Here is a 14527-nt window from a genome sequence, read left to right on the forward strand (position 1 = left end):
TCCTTCTTCTACGTGCAGGTATGCTTTTAACACTTCTTTTGAAATACAAATTATGCTCTCCCAATAGTTCAATGAATTCATCCAATGAGAAGTTGAGCCATATCAACCAGGAAGGTCCTAAATCTGTGTTGAATTAGAAGATTTCAGCAGGCTGTGTTATAGGGTGTTAAGATGAACCTCAACATATCTGTCAGTTAATGTTTCCTGCTCCTATTACCCCTTGCTGGAAATGCACTATGTGAATGCTGGGTGAGAAATTAAATAGCTGCAGTCCCTCTCAGGGTTTAAAAGCCTGTTGAAACACAGTTCAGGACTTTTCTTAAGCAAAAGCCACTTCGGGGAGGCACTGTAGGGCTATCAGCATGTAACCCAACAAATGTTTAATGGGTTCAAAGGTACAGAACAGAATGGGAATGGTTGTTTGGGGGTAAGGAAGAGAAATTGACAAGGAAATGAAACCATTGGCAATTTACATGACCTTTCCATCTCTTGAGTGTTGACTTACTGCAATACAGTTTCACAGACACCAAGCATCTTACAGTACCTTATTCAAATAGTCCTTTTCTCTTCTCTGTGTGAACTTAAACTGCAAGTGTTGGCAAACTAATCTATCACTAAAGACAAGAGGCCAAGCCAAACGCAGTCCCTACTCAAGGTTCACGTTCTCAGTCCAGTGGCAGTCACTGGACAGCAATCAGGAGCAAGAAACCTGGTGATTTTATTTGGAATACTCTGGTTTCTATGACATTAACACCATTCCAGTACCTGCTCACAGACATTAGGGGAAACCTAAAAGCATCTAATAAAGCGTTATGTGCAGAAAAATCAATCGCAGTTAGGTTTTCAAATGTCAGGGGCTAAAATGCAAGATATTCTGGCTAAAAGTGGTTGAGCAGAGTTTAATTTAACATTTTAAGTATAGCATGAAAGAATGTTTTACCAGCCTCAACTGATTCACGGCGCTCTGGGAAGGAAAGCCATTGTCTGCACCAGGTCTGACCTGTATGTGGCCTCAGCCTCACACCCTTAATTGCCCTCTGAAGTGGCCTATTAGGCTACTCAGTTGCATTAAACCACTATTTAAGGGTTCAAGAAAGTCCACTGTCACTTTCTCAAGGGGAACTAATAATTGGCAGTCTTCCCAGCAAAGCCAACACTTCAAGAATATCTTTTTTTTAAAATAAAGTTCTTTGAAAACAACCCATCACAAGTTACACTGATCTGATTTAATTTTTAATGTGGAGTCAAGATAGGAAGAAATGAGTTCCGTGGGGCAGGAACAGGCTGACACAATCGGTCTACTGGGACAGTCCTGTTTGTTGGTTTTGGGAAGGAGGTAGAAGCGGGCTGTCTGTGGTTGGGAGATTAAGAGGTTGGACACAGTGGAGGGAAGATCTCCAGAGGAGATGAGATCAGTGACAGTCCTTGAAACAATGGCTTGATGTTCAGTGGTGGGGTCATGGTCCAGGGGGAGGGAGGAAGGAGTGTCTGAGATGTGACGCTCAGCCTCTACAATGTAGAAGTCAGTTCACCAGATAACAACAGCACCACCCTTGTCGGCAGGTTTGACAACAAAGTCAGGGTTAGACCTAAGGGAGCGAAGTGCAGCAAGTTCAGAAGGAGACAGGTTAGAGTGGATGAGAGAAGCAGAGAAATTGAGATGGCTGATGTCACGCCGACAGTTCTCAATGAAAACATCATCTATTATTTATTAATTACAACCAAATTATCATTAAGTTACATAATCGCATTGCTGTTTGTGGAAACTTGCTGGTGGAATTTAATGCCCACCAACCCCCGCCACTACCCCTTAAGGTTGTGGGGTTTCGAGGTATAAAACCCTTCTCATTAAAATCTCTAGAGCTGGATTTCCCTCCCTCATTGGCTTTATTGTCATAGAGGGCCAGGGGGGAGGTGGGGGCGGGGGGGGTGGTGCGGGGTATAGTATATCGGGAAGGCCAAATATCTATTTCACACCGTCATGAAACTAGTTTGTGATCATCTGCTCCACCAGTCAATGGCACACCGCCTTTCCTGCCACCACACATCAGGAACCTAATTTTAATACTTTAGCATCTCATAGGCCCTGCTTGCAGGAATCATCCCCCCATGCTGGATCATCTGGGTTTGTCAGCGTGATTGCACCTGGCGAGCTGAACTTTGAGGGGAACTCCGAGGTGAGTGCACACTAACGTTGCGCAGCACTCACGGGGGTCACCCATTCGACTTCAAGTAAGAGGCACCATGCATTCAGGTGAAGGCATAGGCAAGTCACTTTTTTCCAGCTGGCTGACGGTGAGGTGCCAGGGCAAGGGCTGCACTGTGGTTGGGGTGAGTTGTGGGGGGAAAGGCAGCTCGGTTTGATGATAGTACACAGGCACATGTGGGAGCGGGGAATGAAGCGGCCACGTCTTAAAAGAAACCTTGCATAAAGTGAGCATTCTTTCAAAGCTGAGACAGTTCAGGCGCAGCACATTGACAGGTTTGGAGTCGGGCCTGTAGCTTATCTGCCCACTCAAGCAATGCAGAGGCATGAAAGTGCAACCAAATGCTCCTGAGCTTTGCATGCCTCAGGCATAAAGTGCAAACTAATGAGTGTTTTAGAGAGCTGCAGAACAATTGGACGACTGGGCAAGTTGTACAATCTCGTGAAAACTATCCATGGAGCATTCACTGGTGGAGGTGCTCACAGCCCCTTGCAATATCTTTGTTAAGTTTTGGACCAGTCTCCCCCATGGTTCAAGCGAACAGCACAGCCTTGCGGTGCAGATTAGGAGAACGCCTGCACCTGAGCTGAGAGCACAGCATGCAGTCCAGTGGGCTGCTGCCGATCAGTTAGGTGGAGTGATGTGGAGGTGGGCGGGGCTTCAGGTAGCCATGCAGCGCACTAATCTCTGGTCACCCACGAGGTGGCCAACACTTTCTGGGATGGGTTAAGGAGCCTTGGGACGGAAATGGAGCCGTAGCCGGAGCTGCAGATGAGAGGTCCCTAGTAGATCAATGCAAACCCACGTGTCTCTCTCTTCCATCCTGCAGGAGCAGTACATCAGGAGGATGGAGCCTGGTGACCTAGCTGTATGCCTCATGGCTTGCAGAAAGCAGAGGACGAGGAGAAGAGACTGAAGGAAGCACCTGGCTGGGTAGAGGGAGTAGCAAAACCCTCAAGAAAGGGCAGCTGGGGCTCCTGCAAATGCTACTGAAGAGCCACAGCGAGCCATCACGGGTCAGCACCTAGCTAGGCCCAGGGTCTACAGATGGCGCTCTTCATTCATGCAGATGACCAAGAACCAGTATCACCAAAGGCTGCGCATGTCCAGGGAACTGGCCGGTCACATATGCCACCTGCTGCATGATTTGGCGCCACAGGGGCATGGAGGGCATCCACTGCCAGTGGCTGTGAAAGTAACTGCGGTGCTCAATTTTTACACTAGTGGCTCCTTCCAGGGCTTGACAGGTGACCTCTGCGGTATCTCGCAAGCCTCCACACACAAATGCATCTAGAAGGTGACAGATGCCATATTTGCGAAGGCACACAACTTTGCGCATTTCGCCTGGGATCAAGAAAGTCAAGAAGCAAGAGTGCTGGGATTTGCACAGACCTCCGATTTCCCACAGGTGCAGGTTACCATCAACTGCACTCATGTGACGCTTAGATCTCCATGGCAACAAGCAGTCAACTACGTCAACAGCAAGGGCTTCTACTCGCTGAATGTTCAGCTGGTGTGCGAGCACCACAAACGCATCTTACAGGTCTGCACGACTCACAGGGAGTGTCCACGACTCCTACATTCGCAGTAGGTCTCAGAACCCTGATGTCTTCCAGGATCCACAGAGGCTGCAGGGTTGGCTCCTCGGGTACAAGGGCCACCAACAGAGGATATGGCTGATGATGCCCAGGCAATGGCCTCAGAGTGCAGCAGAGAGAAGGTACAACGAGGCTCCTGCTGCAACTCGCACTTTGGTGGAGTAAACCATTGGGATGTTAAATGTGAGGTTCCAGTGCTTGGACTGGTCTGGTGGAGCCCTGCAGTACAGTCCACAGAGGGTGTTACGCATCATCGTCGTCGCTTGCTGCAGCCTTCACAACCTGGTGCTGCAACGGAGGGAGGAGCTGCTAGAGGAGGAGATGGAGGAGCTGCACATCTCCTCCAATGAGGAGGACGTCAATGAGGATGAGGGTGATGAGGTCCTCAAAGGCGAGGATGACGGTGGTGAGGCCATTGCATTATCCAGACGAGGCAGTCATGCTCAGGAGGCCCTCATAACTGCTAGATTTGAAGCGGATAATGATGGCGACATGCAATGAGAGGACTCCATAGATCCTCATATTGTAGTGCACACACCACCTGTCATACGGCTCCTGTCATGAAGATGCAGCAGATGCCCACAGTCCCTACATTCCAGGAAGATGACATATGCAGTTGAGACACTCCATAGATCCTCACATAGCTTATGCGAATGTCTGACTCCTGTCTGGCTGATGGCAGATCACATGGAGTTGCAGCAGGGAAATTTTTAACTTCTCCTGACCCCACGGCACCCTTCGTGAGCTGAAGAAAATTTTTCTCTCAGAGGGTAGTGAGTCTTTGGAACTCCCTTCTAGTTGGAAGATGAGGTGTTGTTCCTCTAGTTTGCATTGAGCTTCACTGGAACATTGCAGCAGGCCAAGGACGGACATGTGGGCATGAGAGCAGGATGGTGTGTTGAAATGGCAAGCAACAGAAGGGTCTGGGTCATGCTTGCAGACAGACTGAAAGTGTTCCCCAAAGCGGTCACCCAGTCTGTGTTTGGTCTCTCCAATGGAAGCAGCAAATGCAGAAGACCAAATTGAAGGAGGTGCGAGTGAAGCATTGCTTCACCTGAGGGGAGCGTTTGGGCCCTTGGACTGTGAGGAGGGATAGAAATTAAGGAACAGCGGATTCATTTGTTTTGATGGTGGGGCAAAAAAGTTGGCTGCAGAATTTTAATTTTAGAGGAATTTGCCAAAATAATAGTGCTTTGGATAAAACAGCTTCTAAATTTAATTTAAAATTACTAAACTATTCTCTTCCGCAAATTCCAGAAAACCTCACAACCAAAATAAAAAAGTGTTTAACAAACTGAAGCAAATTTGACAGTTATAAAGATAACATACACAATAACTACATTATTTCATTCTGTTAGTAGACAGCAAAGGGTGTAAGGGTAAATGTTTGCTTATCGAGCAGTTACCAGTGGAGTGCCACATAGTTCAGCATGGGGCTGCAGTTTTTATAATTTTCATAAATAATTTAGAGAAAGGATGTGAGTCTAACCTAGTAGACAATACAAAATTGGGGCAATAGCAGAAGAGGAATATCAATGCCTAAAAATTCAAAAGGACCTTGACAAGCTTGATCTGTTTGCAGAGAAATTGCGAATGCATAACAATACAGGTAAGCGTAAGGTTATGAGATTTGGCAGAGGAAACATTGACATGCGTTGTGCGCTAAACGCAAATTTACTTGACGTGTCACAGCAGAAGAAAGGTTTTGAGGTTTTAGTTGATAGGTCACTAAAACCATCAAGAAAATATTCCCAGGTTGTTTAAAAAGCAAAATGAATTTTGAGATATATTACTCAGGGTAAAACAAAATTTCAGAGAGCTAATGTAAAACTATATTGTATTAATGAGGCCAACAATGGGTTGTAATCCATAACCTCTAAAACAATTTTTCTTCACTACCCACAAGTAGTTATAGCTCATGCAATACTGCTAACAAGTACTGGGCACCTGCCTGCAATAGACTAACATCCACCAAGAAAGTAAGCTTTCAGACTAACAATAGGGGTGGACTTCAACCAATAAACTGGAGTCTAAGGGATGGTGCTCTGCCCCCTAAATGATGTGACTTTTTCTATTTAAAGAATTAGCATTGCCTCCAGGGAATCAACTGACTATCAAACTACAACATGGTACTTTCATCACTACTATAAATCATTCAGCACAGGCATCATCACATATCACTAGGGTCCCCTGGTTATCATGTTCTTCAGGACTCCCATGAACAGAAAATACAGATGGAGAACTAAATAAAACAAAGTCTCCCAACATATCTGGTAAGCAAAAACTATTAGCCAATAATTTATAATGCAGATAGATACCAGTTTATAGCATTTTAACATAGCTATGATAAAACAATGACACATTGCATGTGCGTTAATTGATGACATAAGATTTGTTTGATCCAAAATAACCTAACCTTCAGGGCGAGATGGCAGAACGCCCTGACCAGAAAGTGTGAATCAGCATTAGGACTGGAATACGAGCTGGAGCTGATTAGGGTAATGAGGCAGAGTAAAGCTACACAACACGTGCAATAGATAATGCACAACCCAACGCCTAAACAGTATGATGCAGGCAATAAGACTCCCATTTTTCAAAATTTGTCCATGTTAGCTAATTCTAGCTTACTAATGCTTACAAGAAAATAATGGGGATATTTTCAGGAATTTTAATATAAGCCTGTGAGCAGGTACAATATAAAACTTCCCATTTCAAGGCTCAGGAAGTTTAATTTGTGATAATAAAATCAACAAAATTAAAATCTGCAATTTTTTTGTTATGTTACAACCATTTGTCAAAACTTAATCCATTGAAAGCAGCCAAAATTAAATCTCTCTGTATTGAAATAAACTGTATGCCATATTAGTAAATTCACAAACTGCAAATTTATTAATAACGAAAAGCAAAAAACATTTAGCTAGTTTGACCTTTTAAAAAAAAACGGACAGGTAAGGAAACTTGGCTGCATCTTTCTTACTTTTCAAGCATATGACTGCTCTGATGAATTCACTATTATAATTTTCTCTCAGCCCGCTCTGGAAATGAAGAACAGAGGGCACTGACTGGAGTACAAAACACAAGCTCAGCCCTTTAAAAACAAATTTAAGGAGGTTGTTCATCATAGTTAGTACATGGTCCCCTTGAGTGAAGGACCATGTGTTAATCTAGGTCATAAATAAAAATCCCCTCTGCCAGCTTCAAATTTGCTACTTGAACTCTTCGGAAGGCCAATGTGGAAAAAGAAGAAATCACACCAGTGCAATTAAGGATTTGGTCTGAACTGGAGAGAGAATTCCAAATTACTAGAATCAATCTGCACCAAACCAATTGGTTTGTGGCCTTATGTCAGAAATGAAAAGTTCCCCAGTACAAATATCCTTAATCTTGATGAGCATAAGTGACCACAAAATTAGTATATTCTTAAAATACTAGGAATAACAGTGAATTAAAAACAATTTACAGCAATGCAGTGATGTTTCAAAGGGAGTAGCTTACTTGTTTTGTTCATCTTCCTCTGATACAAGACGACCTGAATATAGAAGTCATTCTATGTAGATTGCATTTTGCTCAATGCCACAATTAACATGTAGGATTACATAGGGTTGAATTTTGAGGTCACTGGGCAGGCACAGTGGGTGGGCCCAGAAGTGGCCGGGAAATGGCCTACAATTGGCCTGTCAGTGTGAAACGCGTGCTAAAAAGCTTAGCACTGCTGGGGTTGGGGTGCAAGGAGGGTGAGCGCTTAAGTCACTGCAGGTGTAGGGGAGCGTACAATGAAAGCTCCCTGAAGGCAGAGAGCTGCCTCAGGAAGCTGAAGAGTTTGAAACCATGAAATAAAGATTTTAAATTGCGAAAAAAATTGTCCACACATTGGACTCACTCACCTAAACATATTGATTTTTAAAATTCTGCCCAAACATTTCAATTGTTTTTTTAATTAATATGGGTAACCTCATCTTGCCCTTGGATGAGGTTTCCTCAAAAATCCAAAGGCCGCTTGGCCGATTCACCCACCCAGCAACCGTAACGTTGGATGGGCAGCAAAAAACCCACGTTAATTAATACATTAATGCCCTTAAAAAGCCTCGCACGCGCCTGGTGACTGAAATATCATGCGAGTATGTGATCACCTCGGGATCTTACTGTGTGACTGCTAGCAGCACTAACAGTTTCTCCTTTAATCCATGCAAATATTACGCCCTTGTTCCAAAAAGGTGTAAAGATCTGCCCTGCAATTACACATCGGTCAGTTTAACTTAGGTGGTGGGGAAACTTGTAGAAACAATTATTCGGGATAGAATTATGTCATGAAGAGATATTAATGTCTATAATGTTATTGGAAATTATTTTTAAAATGGAATTATAGTGGGGTCTGTGTCTGTGTTTGACTGTGTGTCTTAATTGAATTAAAGCCAGCTTTAGTAGCTTTGAGATGTTAGTTAGATAAATGTAAAGAGGATAGAAGGTAAAGTATAAATCTGCATTTGTTGAATAAAGCATTCAAGAGTAGGAGTAAAATCTTGCACCTAGCCTGAAGACGCAAAGCAATGTGTTTATTTTTTTTCAAACTTACTAATAGAATTGGTGGAACGAAAGGATATTGTTGTTAGGAGATGTAACATTAAAAACCTGGTGATAAAATGGAAAATTTACATTCAAAGGAAAAGCTAGGTATAAATAGGAAGGAGTTTGTGTGTGCAAGTAAGAGGCATTAAAGATCTAACCAGCCTGTAAACCTGCAACTGTGTCTGCAAAGGAACCAAATTGCAAGGAACCTCATTTTGAATTTGTAAGATCAAATGTGTTTTGCCTGGTGTCTGTTTAAAGTTTATGGGTTATTGTCTTGGTGAAGATTTACCTGGGAGTAATTAATTTGGGGATTTGTTTAAAGGTTATTATGGAAGTAATCTGTAGACATGTGCATGTGTTCAATTTGTTGTTAAATTAACAAATCTTTAATTTAGTTTTATATTAAAAAAACCTTTTGAGGCTCAGCAGTCTTATTTCTGAATTCAGAGCTGCATCTCAAACATACCAATTAAAAATATAGGTTATGACAGTTGTTTGAGCTTCTCTCTGGGATTAAAACAACTCAGCCTTTACGAACTGCTGTGTCATAACAACTGGGGGCTCATCCGGGATAATATTTGTAATTCCTTGATTGGTTTGGAATTGGTCAATCTTAAAGGTTATGAGTACGAGAAGCACTTTGAATTCAGGAGTTGGTGAGGTTTTTTTTTTAAATAAGTGGTGAGACTGCAACTTGGTTTTGACAATTGCTAAGACTTGTTTGGGAGTAGAAGATTGGGTTACAAAAAGTATCCAAGAATAAGTTAGCAGAGTTGGCAAGTAATTTAAAATTAGGGTTACCTGTAGAGGTGAAGAAAGCAGATATAATTATAGGTATAGCACAGCGTCTACAGTTGGAAGTGCTTTTTAAAAAATTCATTCATGGGATGTGGGCTTCGCTGGCTGGGCCAGTATTTATTGCCCATTCTTAGTCGTCTTGAGAAGGTGGTGGTGAGCTGCCTTCTTGAACCGCTGCAGTCCATGTTAGGGAGTTCCAGGATTTTGACCCAGCGACAATGAAGGAACGGCAATATATTTCCAAGTCAGGATGGTGAGTGACTTGGAGGGTGGTCTTTCCATCTATCTGCTACCCTTGTCCTTCTAGATGGTAGTGGTCGTGGGTTTGGAGGGTGGTGCCTAAGGAGCCTTGGTGAGTTCCTTCAATGCACCTTGTAGATGGTACACATTGCTGCTACTGTACGTCGGTGGTAGAGGGAGTGAATGTTTGTGGATGTGGTGTCAATCAAGCGGGCTGCTTTGTCCTTGATGGTGTCAAACTTCTTGAGTGTTGTAGGAGCTGCACTCATCCAGGCAAGTGGGAAGTATTCCATCACACTCCTGCCTTGTAGATGGTGGGTAGGATTTGGGGAGTCAGGAGGTGAGTTACTCATCGCATGGTTCCAAGCCTCTGACCTGCTCTTGTAGCCACAGTATTCATATGGCTAGTCCAGTCCAGTTCAGTTCAGTTTCTGGTCAATGATAACCCCCCAGTATGTTGACAGTGGGGGATTCGGTGATGGTAATGCCATTGAACATCAAGGGGCGGTAGTTGGATTCTCTCCTGTTGGAGGTGGTCATTGACTGACACTTGTGTGGCACGCATGTTACTGGCCACTTGGCAGCCCAAGCCTGGATGTTGTCTAGATGCTGTGATATCCAACACTAGTGAGTCACAGTTGGAGGTAGTGAGACTTCAGTTACAAATGAAGGCGACTGAACTTGAACAAGCAAAGTAACTGAAAGAGAGAAGGATAAAGAGAAGCAAGAGAAAGAGAGAAAGAAAGAGAAGGAGAATAACTGCTTAAAAGGTTGGAAGTTAAAAAAGAGATCTCGGATTCTGGGGAGAGTTCTGATGATGTAAAAGCCTTTAACCTAAAACTGAGTGAGGAGATGTTTAGATTTGTACAATCGCTTCCAAAGTTTGAGGAAAAAGATATTGAAGCGTTCTTTATTTTATTTGAGAAGATAGCTAAACAGATGAAATGGCCACAGGAGTACTGGACGTTGTTGTTGTAATCCAGGTTGGTGGGTAGAGTGCATGAGGTATATGCTTCACTATCTGAAGAGGTATCGGTGAATTATGATGTGGTGAAAAAGGCTTTTTTGAGTGCACAAGAATTGGTTCCTTAAGCATACAAGCAGAAATTTAGGAATATGAGAAAACAGCCTGGGCAAACTTATATTGAGCTTGAGAGAGTAAAACAAAGTAATTTTGACCGATAGATACAGATGGTTAAAAATACCGAAAACATATGCAGCTCTTAGAGCGGTAATTCTTTTGAAAGAATTTCAAGATTCAATTCCTTTGGTAGTAAGAACTCCTGTGGAGGAACAGAGGGTTCAAATGGTAAGATAAGCAGCAGAAATAGCTGATGATTATGAGTTAGTACATACAGCTAAACCTTTTTTCTATCACTGTTTCAAATTCGAAAAGGATAGAAAGTTGGAAGGTGAAAGGAAGGTGGGTAGTCAGGGAAGAAAAGGAGTAGCTGGAAATTTGCAAGAAGTTTTTGGCTCGAATAAAAAGGAAGATGCTGAGGGTAGGAGTGACATTCGAAAATTGAGGTGTTTTCACTGTAATAAAGTGGGGTATATGAAATCCATGTGTTGGAAATTACTGGGAAAATTTGTTGGAATTATTGGGGTGCAGGAAAGTTCTGGAAATAAAAGTACTGTGGGTTCTGAGTTCAGGCACAGGAAAAACCAACAGTGTATGTACAGGCAAAACAGGAAAATCAGTGATGGGTAAATTAGTGAACACATTCCCACTTTATCTAACAGAATCCTGAGGGGCAAATTGCAGAAATGTTTAAATATTTTGTATGTGAAGGGAAAGTCTTTCCATGTTGTCAGGGTGGAGTAGGTAAAGATGTTAAAATTTTAAGAAACACAGTTGAATCATTAACATTGCGGGATAGGGGCATTTGTTGTTCAGAGGGAGTATTGCAGGAGCAGGTGATAATAAGTGGGGTGCATGGGGATGCTAAACCTATCCCCTTGTGGAAGATAAATTTAAAGAGCAAATGGAAGACGGGTGAAGTTATTGGAGTAGTGGAAAAATTGCCCATTGCAAGGGTTCCATTTATTTTGGGTAATGATCATCATAGATTTGGGTGATGCCTATGGTAGTTGAACAGCCTGTAGAAGTGGTTTCAACAGGGGTGTTACAGAGAGAGAGAAACCTGGATTGTTTCCAGATTGTGTGGCAATGGGACACAGTCTCATAGGTTGAAACAAGAAAAACAAGGAGGGCAGGCAGTTCAAAGGCAAGAAAAAGGTGTTGAAATCTAATTAGCTGGCATTGTGTTTGATAACATTGTTCAAGAAGAAAGACTACAGGACAATTCAGCTGAAGTGTTCAATTTAAGATTAGAGAAGTTACAGAAAACTGATTTGCAATTGGAACAGTTATATCAGGCAGCTTACTCAGAAACAGAGGCAAAATGTATTCCAGTACCTTAAGCGTGATATTTTAATGGGAAAATTGAAGCCGGATCATGTCTCAGCAAATGAAAGCTGGAGCGAGGTGTACTAGATCGTTATCCCAGTTGGGTATAGAAATGGGATACTGAGGATTGCTCATGAGATTCCAACCGGGGTACATTTAGGAATTAGGAAAACACAGGAAAAGATAGAAGTTTTTTTTTTGGCCAGGATTGCATAGGGAGGTAGTCAAATTCTGTGGAACATGTCACACATCAGGTAATAGGGAAACCACAAGCAGTGATTAAGCCGGCACCTTTAATCCCAATGCTTGCACCTGAAGAACCTTTTACCAGGGTCATGACTGATTGTGTAGGGCCCTTCCCTAAGACTGAAAGTGGAAATCAGTACTTACTGACAATTATGGATGTGTCTATCAGGTTTCCAAGAGCGATACCTTTAAGAAATATTACAACCAAGAAGATTGTGGGTGAGTTAACTAAATTTTTTACAACATATGGATTACCTAAGGAAATACAATCAGACCAGGGGTCAAATTTCATTTCACAGCTGTTTAAGGAAGTAGAACAGGTTGGGAATAAAACAGTTTAAGTCAACAACTTACTATCCGGAGTCACAAGGGGCTTTGGAAAGATGGCATCAAACTTTAAAAACTATGATAAGAGGGTACTGTCAGGGCTATCCACAGGATAGAGGAATTCTATTCTTGTTATTTGCTATTAGAGACGCTCCTAATGCAGCGACTGGTTTTAGCCCTTTTGAACTAGTTTATGGTCATGAGGTAAGGGGGCCATTGAAACTGATTCATGAGAAATTGGTGGGTCAAAATTCAGAAACTATTCTCCTGGATTACATATCAAATTTCAGGGAAAGATTGAACAGGGCACGTGAGTTAGCTAGGGAACATTTAAAGGTGTCACAGCAAGTAATGAACATGAAGGCAGATAATAAAGCTACAGCTCGCAATTTTGTTTCTGGAAAGAAAGTGCTAGTTCTGTTACCAGTACTAGTTGATTCATTAAATGCAAGGTTTAGTGGACTTTACATGGCTGAAAAGAAATTGAGTGAAGTAAATTGTTTAATAAATACTCCAGATAGAAGAAAGAAGCAGAGGGTGTGTCATATAAATATGCTTAAAAAGTACTTTGATAAGGAAGAGGAACAACTGTCATTTGGACAGTGATTTGGAAAAGGTACTGCAATCACACAAACCCATTTGTGGGAATAAGTTGGGGAAGACAGATTTAGTTATGCATGATGTGTCTGTACAAGTTTCATCTTCAATAAGGCAACATCCCTCTAGATTAAATCCGGCAAAGTTATCACAAGTACAAAAAGAAACTGACTTCATGCTTCAAAATGATATAATTGAGTCTAGTTGCAGTAACTGTAGTTTGCCTATTGTTTTGGTGCCGAAATTAGGTGGAACACAAAGACTGTATATGGAGTATCGAAAGATGAATGCAGTAACAAAAGCGGATTCCTATCCTATACCACGGGATGGAAGACTGCATTGAGAAAGTGGGATAATCAAAATTTATCACAAAGATTGACTTGCTAAAAGGTTATTGGCAGATACCATTGTCGGAAAGAGCAAAGGAGATATTGGCTTTTGTGACGCCAAATGGACTATATCAGTTTAAAGTCATGCCATTTGGCATAAAGAATGCACCTGCAAAATTTCAAAGACTGACAAAGTAAATGCAGGTCTGAGAAATTGTGCTGTTTATATTGATGACTTGATAGTTTTCAGTTAGACGTGGGCACAGCATTTACAGCACCTGGAAGAATTATTTTGATTACAAGAATCTAATTCAGTGATGAACTTAGCTAAAAGTGAGTTTGCAGAAGTGCAAGTTATGTATCTAGCCATACCATTGGATATGGTAAGGTGGCTTGGAGAGATGCGAGAATCAAGGCTATCATGGATTTCCCAGTGCCTACAATCAAATGAGGAGTTTTGAAATTTCTGGGCATGGGCAAATTTTAACAGTGTGGTTGCTCCACTGACTGAACTATTAAGAAGAACAGGAAGTTTCATAGGACACAAGTGTCAGAAGTCATTTGACAGTTTGAAAACTGTATTAACTATGACACCAGTTTTGACAGTACCCAATTATACCAAGCAATTTAAATTGGCCATTGATGAGAGCGATATAGGCATTGGGGACATACTGTTCCAAGAGGATAACAGTGGAACTGAAAAACCGGTAGGGTATTTTCCACGGAAGCTGAATGTACAACAGAGAAGATACTCAACAATCGAAAAAGAGACCTTGGGTTTGGTGTTAGCATTGCAGCATTTTGAAATTTATGTTGTAAACAATTCATTAGAAACAAATTGTTTATATAGGCCACAATCTTTTGAAGTTTTTGGACAAATCTCAAGACAAAAGTTTTCAGATGGAGTCTATTATTAAAACCATTTAATCTATGGATTATACATGTTGCTGGTAGAAAAAATCTGTTCACAGATGTGTTATCAAGAGGTTGAAGAGAAAATTGGACATTTTAAAAAAACCTGGACACTGGATTGGAGTGATTTCTATTGATACCAAGGGCTTGTGTATATATATATATATATATATATATATTATATTAATACATGCATATGTTAATATAATAGTGTAATAAGTACAGGAGATAGTATGACATGGGTTTCTAAAAATGATGCCGTCTTTTAAAACTATGAAGGTTCACTTTTCGATA

At 41.7% G+C, this 14527-nt stretch overlaps 1 protein-coding gene across 1 annotated transcript in view; it reads right to left on the reverse strand.

The window, feature by feature from the left end:
- nfxl1 (nuclear transcription factor, X-box binding-like 1) overlaps positions 1-14527 on the reverse strand; it is a 192286-nt gene that overhangs the window by 21456 nt on the left and 156303 nt on the right. The gene's annotated exons all lie outside the window — the stretch shown is intronic.

Source organism: Carcharodon carcharias, chromosome 1 (assembly GCF_017639515.1).
Source record: "Carcharodon carcharias isolate sCarCar2 chromosome 1, sCarCar2.pri, whole genome shotgun sequence".
Lineage (NCBI taxonomy): Eukaryota > Metazoa > Chordata > Chondrichthyes > Lamniformes > Lamnidae > Carcharodon > Carcharodon carcharias.